This window comes from Mirounga angustirostris, unplaced genomic scaffold, assembly GCF_029215605.1.
Source record: "Mirounga angustirostris isolate CCGP_5_RB_7025 unplaced genomic scaffold, mMirAng1.0.hap1 SCAF_12, whole genome shotgun sequence".
Classification (NCBI taxonomy): Eukaryota; Metazoa; Chordata; class Mammalia; order Carnivora; family Phocidae; genus Mirounga; species Mirounga angustirostris.
In genome coordinates this window covers 37,443,116-37,465,274 of record NW_026991720.1, presented here as the reverse complement: position 1 = coordinate 37,465,274, position 22,159 = coordinate 37,443,116, and the positions used below count along the sequence as shown (strand labels likewise).

Here is a 22,159-nt window from a genome sequence, read left to right as displayed (position 1 = left end):
CTGGGCTGAGAAATGGAGTCCAGGTTGTTACCACACACCAAAATAGCAAATAATGGGAGGAGAAACAGCTGTTATCATCACATGTGTCTATCATCTCATTCTTGGATTTATCTTCTTCTATCTTCCAGGATATCTAATGGAATCTCTGGGAAGCAACTGGATATCAGGAAAAAGGTCTAAGCTGAAGCTTATATTAGTATATAACTGGCATAATTGGCTGCTGATCCTTAGGAGGGGTTCTGATTACTCAAGGGGAAGCTATAGAGTGGTAAGGGCCAGGAGTCCAAGAAAGAACACTAAGGACACCAAAAAGGAGAGAAAGGGTAGAGAGCAAGTCCACTAACAGGGGGCAGCCAGATATGAAGGAGAAAAATTCATAAAGGTAGAGTCCCAGAAACCAAAAGAGAAGAATGTTTTAATGAACTAACATTCAATAGAATCAAGTAAGAAGAGTAGTTTTAAAGAAGCACTGAAAAACGTTTAACATTTGGCAAGTCAGAGACTGATGACCTTCATGAAGGTGATCCCAGCAGAGTGGTGTGAACAAGCAAGATTGCAGAAGGCTGAACAACACAGGGGAGGCAAGGAAGTAGAGATGCCAGGTAGAGACATCTGTTTCTAGAGCCCTACTTGCAAATAAAAGAATGATCAAGCAGTGAACACAGAATTAAGGGAGGGTCTGAGCAATTTCATCTTTGTGTTTTGACTCAAGGGAAACTTGAACATGTTCAAAAGCTCAGAAAAGCAATCAGGGCAGAGGAGCTAGTTCAAAGGGCAATAAATAGTTAATGGAACAAAGGCCTATGGAGCTGGGGAAAGAGAAGACCTAGAACACAAGTGCATAGGCAACTTTGAACAGGAGAAAGAGCATCTTTTCCACAAAGATGGAAGTGAAAGTGGCTAAAGAGATGACAATCAGGGGTACCTGGGTGTCTCGCATGCTTAAGCGTCTGCCATTGGCTCAAGTCATGATCCCAGGGTCCTGGGATCGAGCCCCACATTGGGCTCCCTGCTCAGCGGGGAGCCTGCTTCTCCTTCTGCCTGCCAGGGTAAAAGTGGATAATTAAAATATCAAAATCTTACCCTGAAACTCCCTTACTCAAAAGCCCTTAGCAATAGGCAAACTAAAATTTCACTAAGTTTTTCTGCCTCTTTATATTTTATCTTTCTTTTCCTCAGTCTGACTCTCCTGAAATCCTCGCTCCTTCTACTTTCAACATGTTCAAGTCCGCGAATATCTATCTCATATGTCACCTTCCCAAGGGAGTCCTCCCTGAACCATCCACTTAGATTTAAGTATCACTGCCTCATCTATGCTCTCATAGGCCTTGCTTACATCTCTGTTAAGTCCTTAATCAGTCATTCAATTATATCTCCCCTCGTAAATCAGATGGAGACTGAAACATTCAGCTGCATAGCCCTGACCTTGAGCACTCCATCCAGGCTGGTCCCTGCTCTAAGCCACAATTCATCTTTCCTTCCCCTGAATTCCCACAGCACTTTGTGGGGAGCAGCTGGGCCCAGCAGTCCTTGATCAGCATTCTCCCTCTTTTTTTGAAAGAATAAAGAAAAAAAAAAAAAAAAGGAGACCTAGAAGGACATCGTATCATAGATAACCAATCTGAACAAGTCTTACTGACCAGACCGAAAGAACCTAAGGAGCAATCTTTTGACTCCTCTGCCAATCACTGTTTTGTTTGGCCTGGAGCTATAGGAACTCCTAAATCACCAGGCTAGAAGGAAGATCCACAGGCAGTGAAAATGAGTCATGAAGCAGTCAGTGCGACTAAGGCCCCAAAGACAGCCAGCAGTTGGGGTTGTACCCCAGAATTTCAGGGAGAACACTTCATACACATATGTTTTAACCTGCTAAACTATGCTAGGAAGTATATAGATTATGCTTAATAAATAATGAATTTCTAACTTGATTATTAATAATAGGAAAGCCCCTTATAAAGTACATGACAGCACACAAAGTGCTTCTAAGTACTTCCATTTTACACTTGAGGAAATGAAGTCTCAGATAATGTGGTTGAGTTCTATTAAGGCCTTATTCATCAGCAAATATTAAATAAATACTTTCCTTTTTTAGGGGAAGAGGGGCAGAGGGAGGGGGAGGGAGAGAGAGAGTCTTAAGCAGGCTCCATGCCCTATGTGCAGCCTGACATGGGTCTCGATCTTACAACCCTGAGATCATGACCCGAGACAAAATCAAGAGGTGGATTCTTAACCAACTGAGCCACCCAGGCACTCCAAATACTTTCCATACACAATGCACTGGGATAGAAGCAGTCCTGCTCTCAATAAGCTTTTTTTTTAATGGGAAAGAGAGATAATAAAGTAAGTAAAATGTAGAGTATGTCAAATGGTGCTACTGGGAAAATAAAGCAAGATAGGCAGGAAATAGGGGTTTTAAATAAGATGGCCGAAGAAAGCCTCAAAGGCAAAATGACATTTGAGCAGAGATCCAAATGGAGAGGAAGAGAACCAAGTGATCGGTGTTCCAATTTAACTGTTACCCAAATCTTGGATTTCTACTGCTTATGTTCTTTCAAATACGGCAATTGGCCTTTAAAGAAGACGTTGGATCTGGCATGAGGGGCAGCACCAAGATGAGTGAAGAGGTGAACATACTGGCAAGTCCATGCCAGTGTAGGACATGCAGGGCGAAGGATGCTGGATGTCCCTGCACCATTGGTTCATAACCGACAGCAAAGACAAGGAACAGGAAGTCGTCTTCATCGGGGACTCCTGGGTCCAGCTAATGCACCAGTGCAAGATCTGGCAGGAGCTCTTTTCTGCTCTGCATGCACTTAACTTTGGCATTGGCAGTGACAGCACATAACAGGTGCTTTGGCAGCTGGAGAATGGAGAGGTGGAAGAAATCTGGCCCAAGATTGTAGGGGTCTGTGTGGGTACCAACCACCACAGGCACACAGCAGAGCAAGCGACTGGTAGCATCAAGACCATCGTGCAACTGGTGAACCCTGCTTCCCAGGTGCCAGCACCTCAACCCACTTCATGAGAAAAACTGATGGGTGAATACACTGGTCCGGGCAGCATTGGCTGGCCATCCACAGGCCCACTTCCTGGATGCCAACCCCAGCTTTGTGCATTTGGATGGTACCGTAAGTCAGCATGGCTTGTATGAATACCTGCATCTGAGCTGCCTGGGCTACACACCTGTCTATCAGGCCCTGCACACCCTGCTTCGGCATCTGCTGGCCCAAGACTAGGGCCAGGGTATCCCCTTGCCAAAGGCTACACTCTAAGCATCCTCCTTCCCCAACATTAAATTCTCATTCCTCAAAAAAAAGAAGAAGGGGGGGAGTAGGAGGAGAAGAAGAAGAACAAGAAGAAGAAGAAGAAGAAGTAGTAGTAGTAGTAGTAGTAGTAGTAGAAGAAAAAGTAGCAGTGGTAGTAGTAGTAGTAGTGGTAGTAGTAGTAGTAGTAGTAGTAGAAGTAGCAGTGGTAGTAGTAGTGGTGGTGGTGGTAGTAGTAGTAATAGTGGTAGTAGTGGTAGTAGTAGAAGTAGCAGTGGTAGTAGTAGTAGTGGTAGTAGTAGTAGAAGTAGCAGTGGTGGTAGTAGTAGTAGTGGTTGTGGTAGTAGTAGTAGTAGAAGAAGTAGCAGTGGTAGTAGTGGTACTATGGTAGCTGCCCCTAACCCTTCAGCACTTCTCCCTCAATCCATATAAATTGGCATCATAAGAAGTTCCCTTTGGTCAGTTAATGAAAGAGAAAAAAAGGTGGGTCTTTTTCATTCATAAAAGGACCTGTACTGAGCTGGCAAAAGCTAGGTGTAAGTGGTCGCTATACAACACCACCCCTCTCTAGTGGTCCTGAAACACACTGGTAAAGAGAAAATCTTCCACTGGGAAGAACTTTAGGAGGCATGGCCTGAGGTAAGGGTATACACTGGTTAATCATTAGTGGCTTAGGAGTTGACAGGCTAGACAAGAACTTAGAACAAATTGGAAAACTGGTTCAGTTTATGGGGCCAGCTGGGTGGCAGTAACCTGCAAATTTGAGATGCTGACCTATAAAATGAAGTATATGCTTACAACTAGTAATGCATATATAGTGCCATCTTTTCCTTCTGAAGGTATGCCAAGTGGAGTAGTCCCTGTATTTTCTTTATGTCTAATTAAAAAAATATATTGGCATTATGTTTCCTAAATTTGGTGAATAGCATGAAATTACAGATTCACAAAGCTCAGTGAAACACAGTAGGAAAATTACAAAGAAAATCACACCTATGAATGCTATAGTCGAACATAAAACTAAGACAAAGAAAAACACCCTAAAAGCATCCAGAAAAAGTAGACATTACACACAAGAGGGCAATTACATCAATTTTTTAAAAATAAGTTTTTTAATGGAAACATAACACATACAGAAAGGGGCACAAATGTAATTATTTGGCACGATTTATCACAACGTGTGAAGATAACTATATAACCACCACCCACATCAATAACTACAACACTAGTCTGCCCCTTCTTAGTCTTTACTCTTATCCCTTCCCAAAGGTAATCATTACCCTGGTTTCTAAAACCAAAAATGAGGTTTGCCGGTGGTTAACCTTTATATAAATTGAATACGTGATGTATTCTTTTTTGTCTGGCTTCCTTGAACATCCTTGAGATTCATCTTTGTTACCTGGACCAGTTGTTCATTTGTTTCCATTGCTATACAACGAAGGATTATATCACATTTAATGAATATACCACAATGTATTCACTGTACTGTTGATAGACATTAGAGGTGTTTCCATGTGGGGCTATTAGGAGGAGTGCTGCTACGAACATTCTTGTGTTCGTCTTTTGGTGTACACATGTATGCATTTTTGTTGGGCTCTCTATTACACCTAATAACCCAATTGAAGAATTTTTCGGTCCCTGAAACTTTGGACTTAGTGGTTTTGGAGGTCTTAGTACTGAACGGAGGAAAATGGTTTCAGTGAACTAGAAGTGGACTTGCTGCTATACAATGGGATAAATGTAACTATACGTGGAAAAAAGGAGGAAGATACTGACATTTGAAAGCAGCAGGGGAAGCAGTGCCCTGCTCTCAGCATTTCGGGCACATTAGGAAGTAGTTCAGAAATCGTGAACAGGGCTCATAGCACTACCCTGTGCCCAAGTGGGTCCCTGACCACACATTTAGATACTCCAAAAAGATGTCAAGAGGTAATTTTCATTGATAGGACTAGCAGTACCACTCCAAACTGTAAAATGTTTAAGTGGTAACTAGAGAATGTTTGATCTTTTTATTGTTGTTTTTAAAGGCAAATGTCCTGCATGGTTTGCTATGGTTTCTTCATACAAAAATCATTTCACTCTACTCTGCATTACTTGGCTGTCACAAGACATAAAATGAGCTGCAATAAGAAGAGCTTTATTGAGAGGAGGGGAAAGTATACATTTCTGGGCCCATACCCAGATCACTACCCTCACCTAAGGCATGATTTACCCTTTCCAGTAAAGTATCTGTACAGTTCAATTAATTACCCTCTGTCAATCAGAAATAAATTTTGGTTCAGAGAGGTGGGGTAAAGCAGCAGACTCAACCTAACAACCGCTCCATATGAATACTAGATCATTCTGGAGTAGCCACCTCAACAACAAACAAACCTTCATAGCAGAAATGATGTCTCCATGAGACTGCCCATTTCTTCACCCTGTTAGCTTCAGTTCTTAATATTACTTGTCTTTTTGGACTCATAGATTCATTCACTCAACAAATGTGAGCTGCATACCTAAAATAAGCCAAGCACTTTCGGTGGCCAACTATTTTAAAATGGGGTGTGTGTGTGTGTGTGTGTGTGTGTACCCATACGTATACACAAACACACAATTATAAACACTGGCCCTGTGTGGCCTCCAGTTGGGAATATTTCTAAGCACGCCAACTATTTAAATTCAAGTGCGAATGTACGTTTATTTGTGTGTGAGTGAGTTTGTATTACAGAGAGAGACAGAGTAAAGGAGACGAAGAATGGGATAAGAAGCAACTAAAGTTGTATTAGACAAGGACACATTTTCTCATTTCTCTTCACTCACATTCCCCTGTTACTAGTAGTTTACTACAGTTGCCTTACCATATTCTCTTTCTTCTCTCTCTCTCTTTCTCCCTCACCCTTTACTCTGATATATTCTTGTTTTGAAGATTTTTTTTTTTTTTGACTTGAGAGTAAAAATTGCAGACATGATGCCCTAGTATTCCTTTGGTACTTCAGTGAGTATTTCCTCAAAATAAAGATGTTGTTCCACATAACCCCAATATAATAATCAAAATAGAAAATAAATATTAATATAATATTACCATCTAATCCACAGATCTCATTCACAACTCACCAGTTGTCCCAGTGATGTCCCACATGAGAAAATGTGACCATATTTAAAGTACAATAATGAAATGAGCCTTCACTCACTTCTCTCCTCTGTACAATCACATTCACTGCTTATCAACTGCTTTACCCATATCTTGTGTGCTCCTTACAGGTTATATATAATCAAGATCTACCTTTAAAAGTTATTTGCAAAAGTGTCTATGCCATAAACTTTGGGCTGGCAAGTAATTATATATATCTTCCAAAAGAAAATCAAGCATAAAACCCCACAAGAAAAGATGAGAACTGATACCTCTGTTTCACAAAGGAAGCAAAAGAGATTTAACCAACACCTTAAGTTTCTGTCTCACCATCCATTAATTTTAAATTTGATTTTGCTTTTTATATCACAAAGCACTCATTCAAAAATAGCAGAAGAACCCCTATATCCATATGTTGTCCTGCAAAAAGAGAAGAAAATACTATTATTTGTATTTCTTGTTCAAATACTCTAAGAATAAAAGAACTGTTTTCAGAAATGATGAGGTTCCTGCAGATAACATTTACCCATTGGATTTGAGGCTTTTTTGTGACATAAAGTGCAGAGTACTTTGAGGATGGTTACAGATTCAATGGCACAGAAAAGGCTTTTAACTTTGGCTCATTTCCTCTGACCACCATGCCTCCATTCTAAATTATAACCTCTCAAAGCTACAGATCCTTTAAAACTAGCTTTTAAACTGCCTTTCCTTAGTATCATCACAAAATAAGAACACTTTGTTACTTGAAAATAAAAGTACAAAATTATCGGACTCAATAACTGTTCTCATTATTGCAAACCAATAAACAAGGCTCAACAAAAATTGTTTTTGCTAATAGCTATCACTTATTGAATGGCCAGGAAATAAATCCAAAAGAAACCAAAGAAAGATCTGCCTTAACAATAAAATGGTTTCTATTCAGAAACTATATTTAATATCAGAAATGACCAGAACATAACCCAGTGCTATTATTATCATCCTTAACAGAATCTTAAGCTAAGCACTAAAATCCTGTCATTCGCATCTTAGAATAGTAAAAATTTTGAGAAAACAAAACAAAAAAAGAAACCACTAAACCACTAGAGAATCCCATTTTTAATTAGGAATGTCTTTTACAATATAACCCATAACAAATACTACCTCCTTTGCTGAATTTTTTTTTTAAATCACTGCAGCACTTTATATCCATAGAAAAATAATAATAGGAATAGGAAACATAAGAAGCATCTGGGCCCCTTCCCCTTGGTTGAGACTGAGCAAGTAGTTGGCATGGCCAGCAAAGCCAAAGAGAGACTGGTTTTATACAGGGGGAAATGAGCAAACAGGTAAACATTTAAGGTTAATAGGATCCAGGCATAGAGAGATAGAGAGATAGAGAGATATCTCTAGATAGATACATATAGAGAGAGAGAGTTTATAAAAACTGTATTTCCTAATTTCATTCCCTGAGAAGACCTAGCAGGAATGATACTCCAGTAGCAATGAGCATCTTTAGAACCCAGACCTTGGTTTCTAAATGTCTAAATGTCATTCTCCATTAAAAGGAACCAGAATTTCTTAGTAATTCCAAGGCTGGAACGAGAAAAGTATAAGACAAGCCTGACCACCTTTTAACATGATGAACTAAGAACACAACATCACTTCTATAGTAATCCTGCCCAAAATAATCTGAACCCATTCATGAGGAAACATCAGATAAAACCAAATAGAGAAGCATGATTTGGTTGAACTCTTCCAAAATACCAAGATCATGAAAGATGAGAGAAGAATAAGGAACAGTTCCAGATTGAAGGAGACCAGAAAGCCAGGCAACTAAACACAAGGTATGATCCTGGTTTCTGGACTCATAAAGAACATCACTGGGACAACTGGTGAGTTGTGAATGAGATCTGTGGATTAGATGGTAATATTATATTAATATTTATTTTCTATTTTGATTATTATATTGGGGTTATGTGGAACAACATCTTTATTTTGAGGAAATACTCACTGAAGTACCAAAGGAATACTAGGGCATCATGTCTGCAATTTTTACTCTCAAGTCAAAAAAAAAAAAATCTTCAAAACAAGAATGTATCAGAGTAAAGGGTGAGGGAGAAAGAGAGAGAGAGAAGAAAGAGAATATAGTAAGGCGACTGTAGTAAACCTCTAGTAACAGGGGAATGTGAGTGAAGAAGTTCTTTGTCCTGTTCTTGAAATGTTTTGCTGAGCTTGAAATCACTATAAAATAAAAAGTTTTTAAAAATATGTCTATTTATAAATGTTCATTTACTATTAAGAAAAGTCTCAACCTTCTATGAAGGGCCACAATCTGCTATGAATTAAAAAAAAAAAAAGGATATGCTATGGCTAGAGGCAGAATACAACCTACATAATTCAAAAAGCACTTAAACCAAATAAGGACGTTAAAAGGTCTTTTATCATCAATATGTCTAAAAAATGTGAACACTTGCCTGATTAAAGGTGATGTATACTGGGAATTATAAATACTGTAAGGATAAAACTGCAGGAAATCCCTGATAGTCATAGGAGAAAAAGATTGGCGTAGACAGAGGCATCTCCCACATGAGCCTCACTGCCATGGGCAGGGAGTGTGGTCAGAAGACAGTCTCCAGGTCCAGAGAATTCAGTCTCCTGCAGCTACAGACAGCAGCCCCCCCCCCACCATGGGGGCCGCCCACATTCCCCACAACAAAGCAGGGCAACAGGAAGCAGCCCTAAGGGCAATACTACCTGAGTTTCCTGGGGCCCGCTGGGCAGTTCGGCTTCTTTTTCTGCCCAATCCTGCAGCTCCCCCTTCCAGGCAACGCACACAACCCCTGATGCATATCTTGCACCCCAAACTCCATCTCACTGTTCACCTCTGGGGAGCCCAGCGCACAGACAAGGACTTCCTTTGTTATTTGATGAAACATAGCTTGGTATGGACACCTTTTACAGTTCAGCCTTGTGAGTGGGTCATGTAATTTCTGACTCACAAGACAGCCATGAATTTTTTTTTTCAGCCGTGAATTTTCTTAAGGTGAATTCTGCCCCTAACTCTCATCCATTTACCTTCTCATGCTGTGTGACAAAAGAATTGTACTTTCCCCTTTTCATGTTACCCAAAAATAAAAGATAATCATTATTTAAACAACAAATTTCCCTCTTATGGTCCATTAGCTCCTGCTGCTTGTTCCTGTAGTGAAATCGAAATATAACAAAACGATTTCCATGGCAATAGATAATAATCTAGTAAATGTGAATTTCTGGCTTAGCAACAGAACAAAATAGGAGGAGATTATGGGACTGCAGTGGGACTAAATTTCAATTTCTGTGTATTTTTAGCATCACATTTTAAAACAAAGCAAACACAGACAAATTCATATACACAGAAATATGAAGAGTCAAACTCTAATTATAGGATAAGTTTAAAAGACAGATCTCAATGATCATTTCGTAATATTACTCCCTACCATTACTGCCAAAATACATTGAATTATCATAAAAAAATTTACTTGTAAATTTGAGAATTCTTAGAGGTTTTATTTGAAAGTCTATTATCTACTTTAACACCAGCTCCAACTACTAATATATTCCATTATGTTCATTTTTAGTAGTAATTACAAATATGGATTATGAGTAATATATAAATGAAAGATTCTCAAAAGACCTCCAAATCTCTACAAAGCCTAGGAACAAAGGAGCCAGAGAATTTGTGAACTTCACAAATACAGCAGCAGATCTCGCCTGATACCTAGGGAGCCAAAGCTCTCCATTCCCCCCGTGAAACACGTACACCGAAACACTGGGGCAGCATGCTCTGTTGGCCAGTCTACTATGCACGTGCTCTCCCTACATCCCGATGTATACACTCACCGAGAGTCAATGTTGTGTTCCCTCACTTATTGCCAATTGTTCTTGCTATAATGGCATAATTAAACTGTTCACAATCTAATGAAATATAAGTGCAAAAAGGGAAGAATTATTGTATCTAAGAAAAATAACTACCATGTTTTACAAAGATCTTTAAAGATGAATCACACACAAAAAAAATATGAACAAATTGAGTATGAACAAAGCTAGACTTTGGACAATTAAGGAAACAATTATTCGTATCTAAAAAGTATTCTATGCTCAGATTGCTTTGTGTCTTAAATTTTTGTTCTTAATAACCCAAACTGCAAATTGTAGATAATGCACTGTCTGTGCTTTATTCAATAATGACTATGCAAAACACCAAGCTGTTGAAAGGAAAAAGCTCCAGCCTTATAACAAAAAATGACAGACAAATAAAAAGTGAGACAAACATATGAGTTCAAGGAAGCCTAGACAGAATTCTTTAATATTAGTAATACAAACACACCTCTGTCTGATTTGCCTCCACTCTCCAGGTGGGATTCTAGCCTTCGTAGGGCTGGCACAGAGCACAGCCCCCTTGTCCTTGACCTGCAATAAGCACTGCTTCAATCACAGGCTAATTCTTCCTGGCTGGCAGCGAAGGCTTAAAAGGTGTTTTTCCCCTGCTTGCTTCACTGTCCGCTCCTTGCTTTGCATATATGGATTCCACATTACCCACTTGATTTCACTTGTATCCAGCAGATCACATCAACAAACTGTACTTTGTCTTTGGTCATCTGCTACCCAAGGCGGGCCTCAGACAGGAAGGTATTCCTTAGCCCCAGAGTCACATGGGCAATTGCTTAATCGAACACACTTCCAATCCTTTAAGCACCTCTGTCAATGGATATATTGGCTAACCAGGAAAATGTCTACCTAGGCGACTCAAGCCTTTTTTTCCTAGTCTAGCCACATTTTAATGGTTGATGTTCCCTGCCCACTGAAAATGTACAAGAGCGACCAAAAACAATGTTCTGCCATGGGCCCAGCATTTGTAGATTTAGATCCTAAAGCACCTTATTGGATGGACTACTCTTTAGTCTATCGATTTAACTTCCTTAGCTTCCATTGAACTCACTTCCCATCAACCCTTACTTCTTTCCTCCAATTTTCTGGCCTTTAACTCCGTGTTTCTCCAAATTATGGTTGAGCTGCTTTTACTCACATCACTCTGACACCAACGAATTCTGATTACAACCAGATGTCCTACAATTCAATTACTTCTGATACTAATTCCCTAGAGTTAGCATCAGACTCCACAGGTTCAAGGGCTCAGTCCCCCAAGACTGACCACTTCAGATATCAGTCATAAGACACTCCATCCAACTTGCCTACACAGCCAAGGAGGGATCCCCAACCGCATCCTTTCAGATCCAATAATCTGTCACAATGGCTCAGAAAACTCTGAAAAATATTTTCATAACTATTACTGGTTAATTACAAGGAATACAAATGAACAGTCAGGTGAAGGAGGTACATGGGGCAAGGTCTGGAAGGGTCCCAAGCACATGGGTTTCTGTCCTCAGAGTTGGGGTGTGCCACCCTCCTAGCATGTGGGTGTAACTCTCAAGCTCTCTGAGCCCTGTCGTTTAGGGATTTGTATGGAGGTTTCACTACCTAGGCATGGCTGATTACATCATTGGCTATGGGTGATTTACTCAATCTCTAGTCCCTCTCCCTTCCCCAGAGGTTGTGTGATGGCTGAAAGTTACAAGCTTCTGGTCAAGGTTTGCTATTCTGGTGGACCAGCCCCCATCTGAAGCTATCTAGGGGCCCACCAAGAGTTGCCTCATTAAAACAAAAGATGCTCATATTACCTTTATCACTCAGAAAATTCCAAGGGATTTAGGAGCTCTGTGCCAGGAACTGGGAACAAAGACCAAATATCTCTATATAATAAAAGAAAGCATTAACTTTTTCCTTTTTTTCCAAGGATCACCTTACAAGTCCTAGCTCTCTGCAACTATGATTAGATATACTAATACCATACTAGATATTGCAGTATCCAGTCTCAGCAACTGCTCCCCTTGTATTACCTTTTGAAAAAAAACCTTCCATTCCTCCTTCTCTTCCCTCTTCCATCCTCAAGTTTGTACCAGCTAATAGGCAGGATTTAAATCACAACATATTTTCAATTAGACTTATACCTTGTTGTCTACTGTGCTCAGGGAATATGAAATCTGTAAACTCTGCATGCTAGTAAGGGTTATTTTATTTTGTCCCCAGAGTCTTATGTATAAAAATTGCTTACAGTTCAGTATGTCTAGAAAGAACATTCCCCTAGTAACAACTTATCTATTTCTCAATATCCATTTACTGTTTTACTTTAAAAATCCTCCCCATCACCAATCCTCACTGCCAGGAATACAACTTTGCAATCTAATGTCTAATTAAAGCTTAGCATCTGCTTACAGAAAAAGCTATCCCTCCCTGAAGACTGACAGACCCTTTGGAATCCTATTTTTTTTATTCTCTGTTCACATAAATGGGTGTTGTACACTTTTCCCAAAAAGGACAGGCCTAAACATAGCCAAGAGATGCAGGGAAGACACCCACCTTCATTCTGAATTGAAGCACTCATTGTTTTTTTATTTCCATGTTCACACATTTGTAAAATTTTCTCCTTTCAGTGATAATAACCTTTTTAAAAACCAACCTTCAAGATGGAACCAGCTACTGATCAATCTGCTAGTCAAGTCTCATATCTACCACCCAATGCATTTCATTTATTACAATTCTTTAAATATTTTGTCATTTCTGGCATTAGGGTATATGTTGCAGTCAATCATAGTATAGTCTAAGTGACAGTATTTTTTCTTTCTTTGAGGCACATAAAATAAGGATGCACCTGAGATTTGATAAAATAACTTCCTCTCCCAAAAGGCTCTGGTTGACCACTAGAGATAATCCATGTGAAGCAGCAAGCACTGGAGATGGCATATAGTAAGTGCTCAACAAATCTTATTTGCTATCGTCATCATGTTTCTAAACCAATAACTGACATTTCAGAAATAAAGGTAAATTAAGTTAGAGTTCAGATACATTCCCCTTATTCTACTTTTTTCTCTGGGTGCCTTTTGTTTATTGGTTTCTGTCCTAATTTTCTAAACTTTCTGTCTCCATGTGAAAGAACAGTAAAAGAGTTTGATGGAATTGCTAAAGATTGTGCTAAATGACAGCTCATAGTATTCAAGCCCAATGGGTTGGGATATTTTCATATCAAATGAATTTAAACATCAGATCCTTTAACTAGCTACCAAATCAAAAAAGCAGGAATTTCATTGGAAAACAGACTATAAGACAGTTCCATAGTGAGGAATCTTTGAAAATGGCTCTAATCAATCATCTTTTTTCCCAACTAAATGTACCAAGACCTATTTTTAAATGATGTGAACTATTTTCTTTCACATCACTCTTCTACCCTCAGCCATTTTTTTCTATTTCCATAAACAGTAACTTGAAATAGATTTCTGCTTCAATTAGAAAGCAGTCAATTGATTTTAAAAATTGTAGCCCAATTTTATTTGCCTACATATTACTACATATACTGTTTTACTTTGTACTGATTCATACAGTCATTTTGGAATTATTTTACCTGTCAATGAATGTGGAAGTATACGAAATATCCAGATTTTAATGAAAAATATAATACAGCTACAGGATTTCTAAAAGTGAGCAAATAAGGCAAAGAGTATAGCTTTTTGGTATTTTTATATATGAAATTGTTTCTTTATTCTGCTCTTCATGGTTTTTGCCTTTCTCATATTTAAAATTACTTAATTGAAAGCATAGTATAATTTCATCTCTAGTCAGGTAAAAAAATATACAGCCAACTGTAGTAACATTATTCTGTAACATTCTCAAGCAAAAACTATTAGATATTGATTCAACTTGGACCCTCACCTGAACAAACTTTAATTCTAATTATTGAATTTTGATGTATCATATTGCCTTAAGAACAGAGAAATAGAGTTGACAAATCATTTGTATAAATACAATATGATTATAATTCAATATAGATTGCTAGTCCACAATTTTAATTTTTTCTCACTAAAATGTATGAGGCAACAGGAAACACGAAAAGCATTTTTAAATTCTAAGAAAAATCACATTTAAGACACATACTCACAATACACAGTCTATGTTCCTCTAGTCTTTTGTCTATACATACGTAATTTATTTTTCAAATATTGGCAGGAGCACCTGGGTGTCTCAGTTGGTTAAGTGTCTCCCTTCAGCTCAGGTCATGATCCCAGGATCCTGGGATGGAGTCCCACATTGGGCTCCTCGCTCAGCAAGGAGTCTGCTTCTCTCTCTGCCTGCCGCTCCCCCTGCTTGTGTGCTCTCTCTCTCTCTGACAAATAAATAAATAAAATCTTTAAAAAAAAAAAAAAAAGCATCTGCCTTTGGCTCAGGTCATGATCCCAGGTGGGATAGAGCCCCTCATGGCATCAGGCTCCCTGCTCAGCGGGGAGTCTGCTTGTCCCTCCCCCTCTGCCTCTCCCCTCAGCTTGTGCTCTCCCTCTTGCTCACTCTCTCTGTCAAATAAATAAAATATTTTAAAAACATAAATAAATAAATAAATAAATAAATATTGGAATTATAGCACACACCATCTTGTAACTTTTCTAAAAAATCTGACCATATAATAGCAGCATTTTCAATATCTTTACATAATCTTCAAAAACATGATTTTTGAATGGCTGCAACTGTTGCAGTCCAGCATTTGGATAAGTCAAAGTTTATTTAGCAGATGACCACTTTGGACATTTAGGACATTTACTGCCATAATAATGCAAGAGTCAACAAACCCTTTGCTCTGGTCTCTAATTTGTTTCTTAGGAAAAATTTCTAGAAGTGGAAAATGTTAAGTAAAGTCATGTAAACATTTTCCAGGCTTTTTATGCCCACCACCAAACTGTCTATTCATGACCTTTGACCATTTTCCTTCAAAGTCAATGCTTTTTCTCCCCCTACCCCCCTGCTTTTCTTTGTGTATGTGTGTGTGGCTGTTCTTCATACATGAGTGATAGGTTCGATATTGCAAATACTTTTCAAGGTTCTCATTTGCTTTTAAATATCAAGTTTTTTGACAAATAAGAGATATTTATTTTACATAATCAAATCTATCAAACTTTCCTTCATCGTAACTTCCTTTGGTTTTATATCAAAGAAAGCTTTCCTCACCCTACTATCAAATGATTCAGCCATACCTTCTTCAAAGTATTTTACAGTTTCCATTTTGGGTATTTATTTTTTAACTCATCTAAAATATATTTTGCATATAGGATCAGTGGAGAGCTAATCATGTTCTTTTCAGACAAAATTGTTCTAACACACCAAGTTTAAACCATCAACACTTTTTAGATTAACTGTATTATTGGTCTTTTCACACTTTATAAAACCTCTTTTTTTGTGTGTTTTTAAATCTAGGGTATAAATATGTAGTAGTATATCCTATGTTTTTAGCTTCTTTCCAGAGCACAGAATCCAGACTCTCTTTCATTCCTACTCTTTTATGCTATCAGCACTATGAAGTAAAAGAATCAACAGAATATCCTATATTATAAAGAAAAAGTTTATGTTTTGGCTCAAGATAGAGATATGCCAAGTACGTCTGTAATGTCCTATTTTATTTTTTTCTTTTCTTTGTATTATATTTTTTAACATATTTTTTATTATGTTATGTTAATGACCATACATCATTAGTGTCCTATTTTAAAAACTGGACTAAATTCCTCTAGCTATTGAACAAGATTCAAAAGTAAAAGCAGAGGATAAAGTTACCTAAATTCTATCTTAAACTACCATGAAAAATGCCTGCACTATCTCCAGGACACCAACACAGTACAGAGTGAGCTCTGATGAAATGTCAGCTTGCCCCAGAACCATTTCCTGGCCCCAGTCCCACAATCCAGCTGGTTGAGGTACCCCTCCTGGGGCTTTCTAAGCCACCTGAATATGTCTGATCCAACACTTATAACCCTGTATTCCACTTTCTGACTTACCAGCAAGTTCCCCCACTAACCCATTAGAGCCTCAGAAGTAAAAACTTCATCTCAAATATCATTTTACCCCTATCTCCGAGCTAATAGTAAGCAGTTTGTAAATACTTGTTAAGTGAATGCATGGGTGCAGGATTTCAAGACTTCTAGGCTCTTTCAGGTCTGTCAATGATTAATGATTAAAATTACAAACAAGTCATTTAACCTTTATAAGTCATGGTGTCAAATTCAGAAATGGGTTTTTTCTTAATAAGATTATCTATTGAATTTCTTCAAGATCAAAATTCTGTAACACATGACCTCTATTTCCAGGACCCAATCTTAGACTCCCTGCTGCTTCATCGCCTCCTTGATGGTATTCCCTAGCTCTGACCAGTTTGGTCCTCCTAAACTGTCTTGACCTTCTCTACCCTACCCCACTGTCCACTTCAAATGTTCCTACCTTGTTCTCCTTAGGGTTTTTCTACGTGATCAACCCCCTCTGTAATCTGAATGACAATACCTTTCACTGTGCCTTTGTGCTAAGCTCACATGCTGGTGTACTGCATGGTTTAATGGGAAGGTATTAGTGATGTGAGGTGTTCAGGCACTAGGTCTGTGGAGCAGCTCTCAGCCTAGCCTGCCCACATCTTTGGAAAAGCATACAGCATGAGGCATGATTGCATTTCTACTCTGAAATAAATTATCTCTGTAGTAAAGGCTACTTTATAATTTTACTACTCACATTTCCATAATGATCACCAACAGAAAGGACACTTATGACTTTTTAGAATCACACCAAAGAAAAAAAGGACTAGACTGATAAGCCCTTCTCAGATCTATTCTAATAAAGAAAGGTTTTGTTTTGTGTTTGTGTTTTCCACTTTTTCTGCTCATCTCTATTTTTTAAAATACTTCCATAAATTTTCAGAGTAACATCACTTTGGACTGAACAGACTTGCTTTTATTTTTTAAGAATTTGATGACATGTGGTGAGATTGTGTATCTTTTTGAGATGCCTTAAAATTTCAGCTTGTTGTTCTAAATGTAACCCAAGTTATAACGTGAGTTAAAATGAAGTCTATAAAAAAGAAAGAAAGAAATCTGTAAAAATATAATTCTAATTTGCTAGTGAATGTTTATATACCAATATTAAGAACAGCATTTTAATTCAACAAATGTTTTCTATTGCCAACGTTGGCTAAGTGTTATAGGCTCAACTAACAACAATACAAGGTAGAATAAAAGGGTCTTTAAAAAAAATAATAAACACATTCTCTAGTGGCAAAAAAGAGTTTTACCATTAAAAGTACATATAGGTAAGTAGAGAGAATTAAAACTGTAGCTCTGATACCCTTCTGAATTTCAAGTACTTCTCTGAGCAATAAGGAAGGGGGAAATTACCCAACCATGTCCTTTCCAAAGATACACTGCAGATTATGCTTCCAGTGGCACTTCTGCAAAATGGATTCTGACTGGGAGTGGACCCCTGCTTGCTGTTCAGGAGATCCCTCTACTGTCCATGATGAGTGAGTAAGAAAAATGTTAGGCAAGGTAAGGTCATACACAGCAATTCAACTGGTAAACCAACTATATGACTACACACAAGATCAGGTGGAAGGAATAACTTGAGATGCTATTAAGCAACAGAATTGGGAAGACAAGTTCATAATTAAGCTAACATTTATTTAGAGTTTCCAATCTTCCAAACATAGTATGAAACGCTAGATTAGTAAATAAAATCAAGGAAAAATGTTCTCTGGGAGACTGTCTCCCATGTTATACATTCATGGTTTAAAAAATGATAATAATAAAATCAGAGAACAATCCTTCATATATTTACCCTGTAAATATCCTATATATTCAAAACAAAGCAAAGCAAAAGGCTTCTATTCGGAAACTACCTTTTTATAAAACACCTCAGCTGGTATTCCTGGTGTCTGGCATCAAGTTCTCTTATTCATATCTATACATTACCCACATAATGAAATGGAATCTCTGTTTTCCTTAAGATACTGCTGTTTTGACTCTCTGCTGAAGAAACATAAAAGCTTCCATTTAGCACAAAATCATAATGAAACTCCTCAAGGTAGCATGCAGGATCCTCCATCTCTATATATCCAACCTATTTCCTATTACCTTCCCCATAGGAATTTTCTATCCCATCCACAATACCCTACCAGTTCCACACACACATAAAGTTTACTTGTATCTATTTACACTTGTTTTCTTTATGGCCATCCTCACATGGCAAATCCTCTACCTCCTATCCAAACTTATTCCAGCTCAACTCCAGAACAATTTCCTCCAAAAAGTCCTCTCAGATCCTTCAAATCCACACTACTTTCTTCTTTATTATATATAATGTTCATTCTGCCAGTTTATCTTAATGCTGTTTTAAATTACGATCAACTGGGGGCACCTGGGTGGCTCAGTCGTTAAGCATCTGCCCTCAGCTCACATAATGATCCCAGGATCCTGGGATCGAGCCCCACATGGAGCCCCACGTCGAGCCCCACATTGAGCCCCGCATCAGGCTCCCTGCTCAGCGGGGAGCCTGATTCTCCCTCTCGCACTCCCCCTGCTTGTGTTCCCTCTATCACTGTCTCTCTCTGTCAAATAAATAAAAATCTTTAAAAAAAAATAAAAATAACAGTGGTGATAGTACTACTGGGTATTTACCCCAAGGATACAAAAGTAGGGATCCAAAGGGGTACGTGCACCCTGATGTTTATAGCACCAATGTCCACAATAGCCAAACTGTGGAAAGAGCCAAGATGTCCATCGACAGATGAATGGATAAAGAAGATGTGGTATATATACAATGGAATACTATGCAGCCATCAAAAAGAATGAGATCTTGCCATTTGCAACGATGTGGATGGAACTGGAGGGTATTATGCTGAGCGTAATAAGTCAAGCAGAGAAAGACATGTATCATATGATTTCACTGATATGAGGAATTCTTAATCTCAGGAAACAAACTGAGGGTTGCTGGAGTGGTGGGGGGTGGGAGGGATAGGGTGGCTGGGTGATAGACATTGGGGAGGGTATGTGCTATGGTGAGTGCTGTGAATTGTGTAAGACTGATGAATCACAGACCTGTACCTCTGAAACAAGTAATACATTATATGTTTAAAAAAAAAAAAAAAAGATGGAAGGGAAAAATGAAGGGGGGGGGAATTGGAGGGGGAGACGAACCATGAGAGACTATGGACTCTGAGAAACAAACTGAGGGTTCTAGAGGGGAGGGAGGTGGGGGGATGGGTTAGCCTGGTGATGGGTATAAAGAGGGCACATTCTGCATGGAGCACTGGGTGTTATACGCAAACAATGAATCATGGAACACTACATCAAAAACTAATGATGTAATATATGGTGATTAACATAACATAATAAAATTTTAAAAATGCAAAATGCAAAAATAAAAAATAAAAATAAAATAAATTACAACCAGCTGTTTTCATAGCAATTATATGTTAAAATTCTCAAAGTCAGAGGGTTTATCTTTTATTTTATACTTCCTAGGATATTTAGAATATCACATGGTGAACAGTAATTGTTCAAAATATATGTGCTGTTTAAAAATGGTCAATAAAATATTCAAGTCTAAAAGCTTTGTTTTTACACAAGAAACAGAGAACAAAAAGTAACTATTCCAAAATCACATGCAATTTGAGAGACAAATCCAAACCCCAAAACTCTATATTCTTCAGATGGTTAGGAATCTGGCAGGGGATCCTGGAAGGGTAGAATCAAGGATTCCTTCCCATATAATACTGCAAAAGTTAGGATCCTTTGATTTAAAAAAGCAACTTGAATTCTGAATGTGGAATTACCATCATACCTAAATGTAATATTTGGGTTAAATTAGCCATGCTATTTTGAAGTCTTTGGATAGTTTATGTTTATTTTTTTTAATTGACATATTGTTGTAAGGGCCATACCTAGAACAGCCCCACACACATTTAGTAATTAACTAATAGCATATGACAGTGAAACACCAAGGAGTTTTACTGTGAAGGCATAACCTATCCCCTGCCCGAGCTCATAGAACCTTATATACTTGGCTAGAAAATAAATGGCCACATAAATTCATACTAGTCAATCTATTTTCTAAAATATTTTGGAGTACAAAGGACATAAATCCATCTGAGAAGATAATTAGTATACCATGGAATCAGGCTCAATGTAATACAATTAAAACTGGTTATCACAAAGAGCTGAAATAATAGGAGTGCTAGGAATTACTGAGAACCTTTTAGCAAGAAAGGGTTTGCCCAATTGCTATTGTAATGACAATGAAAAATGTTTTCTTGATGATCTCATCTAGAACACATTATATTTGACAGAATACAAAAGCATTCAAATATAATAGGCACATAAGGGACACCAATTATGACCACCCTCTCCCACAAATAAAAAAATAATTTTTGAGCAAAACCATAAAGCATTTTCTTTTTTTTTCTTTTTTTTTTAAAGATTTTATTTATTCATTTGAGACACAGAGATACACAGAGAGAGAGAGCATGAGCAGGGAGAGAGGCAGAGGGAGAGGGAGAAGCAGGCTCCCTGCTGAGCCAGGAGCCCGATGTGGGGCTTGATCCCATGACCCTGGGATCATGACCTGAGCCGAAGGCAGGCGGTTAACCATCTGAGCCACCCAGGGGCCCCCCATAAAGCGTTTTCAATGCTTCCTGGAACTCTCTTTTTCCATTTAAGAATAATCAACTACATACAACAGTCTGTGGAACACTCAAGCATTTAACTATCTTAGTTAAAGGAGGCAGAAACAAAGTCTATATACTCCACTTCTTGTCCATTTGAAAAAAAAAATTTAAATTTGGAAAGGACATCACTTCATTCTTAAAGTCCCTACACACTAAAACTAAAATTCATTTTAAACTTTCATATTTGACAAAGACAATAATATCAAACAGCAGCCCACAATTCCCTAAAGGAGTGATGTCAATTGGTATTTCTTAAATTAATTCAGTGACCTACAATAATATGAGTTCTTTATACATAATGTCTGTCAGTTGGCAATACAAAAATTTCAGAATCACTTCTGGTGTCTGAGCTCCCAAAAACTACTGAAAAAAAATGTATCTTAAGTAGTTCCTTAATTCCTACTTCACCTGGAATCTGTTGCTTATAACAATATCAGAAAAACAAAAATCACACCAGGAATAGCTTGCTATAAATACAATTCTACAAATTAAATACAAGTTAAACCAAGATTTCTGCTAAAGTCTCATCACTCATCTTTCTGACCTAAGATCCCAAAAGTCTGGGAAATCCCTTCTACCCATTTGGGTTAGTGAGCTCACATGTGCTTACACAGCTCACATTTTAGTTACTTCATAGAAAGTGTGCAACTACATTCTTCAACTAAGATTTCAAAAGTCTTGGGGCACCTGGGTGGCTCAGTTGTTAAGTGTCTGCCTTCGGCTCAGATCATGATCCCAGGGTCCTGGGATTCAGCCCGGGAGTCACTCCCTGGTCCGCAGGGAGCCCGCTTCTCCCTCTCCTCTTACTGTCTCTCCATCTCTCTCAAATAAATAAATCTTAAAAAAAAAAAAAAAAAAGATTTCAAAAGTCTTGAGAAATGGAAATACTCAAATTTAAGTTTTTTTTAATTTTTTTTATTATGTTACGTTAATCACCATACATTTCATCATTAGTTTTGATGTAGTGTTCCATGATTCATTGTTTGCGTATAACACCCAGTGCTCCAGGCAGAACGTGCCCTCTTTAATACCCATCACCAGGCTAACCCATCCCCCCACCCCCTCCCCTCTAGAACCCTCAGTTTGTTTCTCAGAGTCCATAATCTCTCATGGTTCGTCTCCCACTCTGATTTCCCCCCCTTCAAATTTAAGTTTTATCTGTTATCCCTGAACTCTACTTTGACTATTCCTGAG

At 38.2% G+C, this 22,159-nt stretch overlaps 1 protein-coding gene and 1 pseudogene across 8 annotated transcripts in view; one reads left to right on the top strand and one right to left on the bottom strand.

Annotated features, from left to right (window-relative positions):
* Positions 1-22,159, bottom strand: part of IMMP2L (inner mitochondrial membrane peptidase subunit 2) — an 889,807-nt gene that overhangs the window by 722,132 nt on the left and 145,516 nt on the right. The window lies entirely within an intron of this gene.
* On the top strand, positions 2,645-3,695 carry LOC123836046 (platelet-activating factor acetylhydrolase IB subunit alpha1-like; annotated as a pseudogene).